Source organism: Clytia hemisphaerica, unplaced genomic scaffold (assembly GCF_902728285.1).
Source record: "Clytia hemisphaerica strain Z4C2 unplaced genomic scaffold, Clytia hemisphaerica genome assembly, whole genome shotgun sequence".
In the NCBI taxonomy this organism is placed as follows: Eukaryota; Metazoa; Cnidaria; class Hydrozoa; order Leptothecata; family Clytiidae; genus Clytia; species Clytia hemisphaerica.
Window position 1 is genome coordinate 2,886,563 of NW_027104338.1, and position 5,672 is coordinate 2,892,234.

Consider the following 5,672-nt stretch of genomic DNA (forward strand, 5'->3'; position numbering starts at 1 on the left):
AGATTTGCGGAATTGGTATTACCCTCCATCCAAAGCATTCGGCGTGAAGAAACCCACACCTGACGGGTATTTTAGACGAAATCTCTTTTTGTGGATGCCAGTCAAGATGTGGGACTGGAAATTTACATGCATACTTTATCCAAAGTGCAAAAGGATTATGTGGCACAAGTGTACATATAAAACAGTCCGAAAGGTGCTTGATCTCTAATGTTATTATTACATCGCAACAGAGTATCTCGAATGTCCTTGTGGGAGTAAGGTTCCAGCTTGGGATCATCGCATATTGGAATCAATGCCATTCGCAACAAAACAAACCTTTCCTGCATGTCTGACGTACCGGTATGCACTTGACAAATCCTTGCTGACCATGCTTCGTGCCCGCTCACTTGGTAACAGCTCCACTGCCATTCAAAAGACCATCGACGAGGTACACAGTGAAAGCTACTTGAGGAACGCTGCCAAGTATCTACAGGACTGCAAGCGCTACAAGGAAAGAGATGCAAAGTTTGCTCCTTTGAACCTCAACTTTCAAGAACTGCCAGCTAGAAAATCTGTACCAACACCGAAATGATTTCTTTCCACGTATGCTCGGAATCTTGCGCCGTTATGCAACTGCAAACGTCCATCCCCCAAAAGTATTGTATACCGATCGGGATTGTTGCAATGCAAGTGGTAATTCTAAAATGCAGGAGCTTTTCAGTGACATTGAAGATCTCTTGACTGGAGGTGATAGCAAAGAAGACAAGGAAAGAGATGCAATGATTATGGAATGGCTGAAATTGTTGATCCGCCTCGACATTTGGCACTTTATGCGCAGGCTGGCATGTGGCGTACATTCAGAATCTCATCCACTGTACCAAACCTTTATGTCTCTTCTGTCTGGGTGCATATTCAAATGGAATGAGGATGATTACAAGAAGTTGATGGAAGCTAAACGGCAAGCCCTCAAGAAAGAAGGCAACAAAACACCATCTGATGCAACCGTCAAGCAATACCTGACCAAAGCAGAGATGCAACGTCACGTGAGAAGAATGACAAGGGGAGAGTACGAAACAGAGAGGCTGATAGACGACCTGATTCTGCATTTTACCGGTGCAACGGACTCTCTTGGGACCCCACTTTTCACCGACAAAATGATGGAGATCTGGGAAGTGGAACGTAGACACGTCGCATGTATCCAAGATCCTGTTTCCATTGACCTCTACACCAAAATTGGCACAACAAAGAAAGGTGACATCCAACTTCCACTCTATCGATGTGCAAGAGGGACAGTTTCGCTTGAGTCTTTTCACAGCCACATTGTCAATTTTATTCCAGGTACATCGGCAAACCGGGTGAACTTCCAAGCATATCTGTTAGCTGGATTGGCAAGATGGAACGAAGCTCGCAAAAAAGATGTTCAAAATGCCAACCAAAAGAACGCAACCAATTCAGTCCCTTCCTTCCGTACGTTCGATGCAGAGCTATGTGCCAAAGTTGACGCCCTCCACACACAGATTTTTGACAAACCGCTTGTCGGCAAGCCAAAACCATCAGCCAAAATAAATGAGCTTTTCGGTATGGAGTACTTGAAGCAAGAAAACTTTAAGATGTCAAGTGTGGAGAAAGAGGTTGACGACGGGATTGAGGACTCTGGGGTTGAATCTGATGGGGGTTTGACCATGGGTATGTACAGCTGTCATGACAGTGTTGACTTTGTATTTGTTGACAACGATAACCCTTTGAAGAACACCGGGATGGTCAAGGAAGTGTCTGATGAGGAGATTGAGGATGAAGATGACAGCCAGAGCAGCCAAAGCCAGAGTCAGGATGGCCAGGAAGAAGTGTGCGATCATCGTGGCATACCTGGTTGGGACAAAATCGACAAGCTGACTGATATGCTACTTGCGCAGAAGGGAATCAGCATTCTGCCTTCGTCTGCAGCCAACATTGTCGCCTCGTTCAATCAGCTTGACGAGTTTGACAAGGAAGCCATGGTCTGGCAACCAGTGAAGATGAAGCCTGCTTCTGGTCGATTCCAACGGAAGAAGAGAATGTCTGGTCATGCTGCTGCTCGAGGTTGCAATGAGAAGATGTTTTCTCACCGGTGGCAGTCCTGCCTTCCAACCGTCCAAAAACAGAATAGTGGAAGCTATTTTTGTAAAGTTGTGCAGCAGACACCATACCGGCACTACCATCACAGATCATCCTGGGCAGAAGAAGGCCAAGTTTGCTTCCCGTCTTAAGCTCATCTTGGAAGAATACAACAACTTACGTGCCAGAGTTTTCAACAGCAAATCCCTGAAAGAACAGACCTCGATCACCCTCTTCAACGTTAACCAAACAACATTATCCAAGTGGTTTAAAAACAAGGTGCGCGTTGAAGAAGTGACAGAGCTGATGAAAGGACGACCGATACCATCCCACCTCAGTTTTACAACAACGAAGAAAAAGATGGGATTGAACCAAATGGACTTGTCGCATGATGCTCCCCTGGTCACCTTTACTGATGCAGAAGACAAGATCGGCCAGGTGAAGAGGAAAAGAATTCAACGAACAACGGACACAGACAAAATCAGTACCAGCCCTGTCCACTTCTTGCCAACTGATGTTCTCCCGGATCCTCTATCACTGTCACCGCCGCCACCTGCTTCAGCATCAACCCAACAACCACCAGAAGAAACCCAGCCAATGCAAAAATCACCACAGCTTTCGCCACCCCCACCACCATCACTGATGCCATCCGCCACAACAACATCAACCCAGCAGCTACCTTTTGGTTGTGTGCAGTTACCTCAACAAATGCTGATGCAGTTTCCACAGCCACCAACATTGATGCAACCCCCACCAAATCAACAATATTTCTATCTTCCCATCAAGCCAAAGCCTGCAGAACCTCATCCTTTCATGCCGCCAAAACCAGTGCCAAATTTCATCATACATCCATCTGGACAAGGACCACCACCAGCAGCACAAAAAGGCAAGCCGATTGGTTTGCCAAAGTCCACATATTATCGCTACCTGTCTAAAGGCAAGGATCCTGAAACGGCAAAAGATCGGAAACCCTACTCTTGCAGGAAATGCAACAAAGTGGTAACAGCAGGACATGACCGCTATTATGGCTACAAATATTGCCCTGATGAGCCTGGGGCCTTACCACATGAAGAGTGGAAGGAGAATGTGAAGAAACTTATTGAAAAGAAAAAACAATCAAAGCAAGCCTAAATGCACTAAAATGAAAAAGATTAGGTGTGCTTTGATTGTTTTTCTTTTAAATAAGTGTTTTGTTTTTATAGTTTATCTTTCCCTTTTTTTCTACATTTTTGGTGTCAAAAATGTTGTTACTTGTATCAATCAAATTGAAATCGAAAGTGAAAGTGGATTGCAAACTGTTAAAAAATGTGCTGTCAGTGAAAAGACTTAAGTAAATTTCTGATCTCTTGAAAACGAAAGTGAATGCGATCACGTGACTTATTCAAAGAAGCATATTACCTTCTTTTGTTTAACATTCTTTTGTTTTACATTCTTCTGTTCATATATTAGGATATTTTATCATGCAATTTTTAAACGTACATATTTATAGGTTTTATCTTGTACATAGTTTATGAAAAAATGAAAAATGACCTTTCTGTTCTTTTCTGCACCCTCCAAAAAGGGCCTCTCAGCCTAAAGACTTAGTAATTTTCATAATGGTCACGTGACTTATTTTGGAGAAATCTACTCCTGACCATATATTTCATGTTCGTTTCTTTTTTTCTTTTACAGAAAATAATAAAAATGAATCAAGAGCAGCAAGAATCAGACCAAGACCAGGTCACCATATTCCTGGGTGACCTAGAGGAGGTGGGGCTTGATGTAATGTCCTGTAAAAAGTACTGTTTGGTGCTGTTTGTGGTGTTTTTTGTTGTGGTTGTGGTTGTCCTGATTTGGTTTTTGTCGTAAATGTTTGGTTTCGTTTAGTTTCGTTTTGGTTCGTTTGTTCTGGTTTGCTGATGTTTTTTATATTTTTATATTTTTATAGCTTTTAAATCACCTATAAGGTATATTTTTGTACATTTTTGTATTATTTGTTTATATTTAACAGGAAGATATCCTCTAAACTCACTGAAATTAGACATTTAAATTCAGTTTGGAAAGGTCAGAAAATAAGCTGTCAGTGAAAAGACTTAGTAAATTTTAGAGAAAACGAAAGTGAAAGTACAATTTGAAAGTGTCAAAAAGCATGCTCTCAGCCAAAAGACTTGGTAAATTTTAGAATGGTCACGTGACCTTTTTTGATCACGTGACCTCTTTTGAACACTGTATTTCTCTCCTTTTTCTTATTTTGTAGGTATTTCGACCAACAACAAGGATCACCCTAGCTAGGTAGTTCTAACTGAGTTCAATTCTCAGTCTAGGGTAATGCTAAATGCACTTTAAATCAAGAAATGGTGAATCAAAAAGGTAAGAAAGAGGCAAATTGTAAGACATTACTTGAAATTGAACAAATATATGCGAAATATCAGCTGATAATGGGCTGATTTTTTAAATCTCGGCAGCTACCATTTTGCGCGCATTCGCGCGCAACTTCTTCTCTTCTTTCGTTCCCCTTTCGTTGCCCTTTTTTTTCTTCCCCCCCCCTTTCACGTCGAAGATCGTTCCCCGGGTTTTGCGCAGGGAATAAACTAATCTTCTACCGTTTTTAGTTTCCTAACTTTCCCGTTCCAGTGTTTTCATTGGGTCCCCGAGTCTCATGTTTCTTTGTTTAGTCCTAATTTAGTTCTAATCTTTCCTAAATCTGTCTTAATTCTAACCAATCATCGTCGTTCCCCAGAAATTGGGAAACATGAGACTTTTCTAAGCCAATCAGATTCCGAGTTTGTCTCAATTTCCTAATTTCCCAATTTGCCGTAATCGGATTGGTCGGAATTGAAAAAATTCAAAATGGCCGTCGAAGCGGGAAGCGATATTTTAGCATATTTTTAGCCAAGTTCAAAATATGCTATAATATCGCTTTGAAATGAACTAAATACTTGGAATTTGGACTGGAATTGGATAGATTTGGAATCTACACATTGAACTTTGTATCTTCTGGAAGTTTGGTTGCTTTTGGTTCATTTTTGGAAAAGTTATGGTTGTTTTTCATGTTTGTCACTTTTGGGGGGTCTTGTCATGCAAGGTAAGGTGATGGGACTGCTTTTTCAGGCTTATTTAGAACGAATGACTGCTTGAAATGGTATTGGGAATACCTCTTGGTACTTACCTTGTCTTTTGGGGTGGTTGATTTGACTTATTATTCATGCTCTGAACCGATGACGGCCGACACATAGAAAAAGTCATTTTTTCATGTTTTCCATGATTATGATCATTTATTATGACATAGTTAAAGTTGATCTCTGCTTTATTTTGATTACTTGTGTTACACTAAGGTTCCCTTTAAGGGTTTCAATGGTTTTTATTTGGTTCGCAGACTTTTCGTTGAAACTGAAAATGATTATAACTTGTAAACAATGTTTACGTTTAAATTATGAGTTTTTTTCATTTCTAACGACACCCGTAAAGATAGTTTGTAGTTTATTTTCATTACTTCACTTACATTGAGGTACCCTTTAGAAGTTTTATTGGTTTTTATTTGGTTCGCAGGGTTTTCGTTGAAACTAAAAATGATTATAACACGTAAACAATGTTTACGTTAAATTATAAGTGTTTTTCAT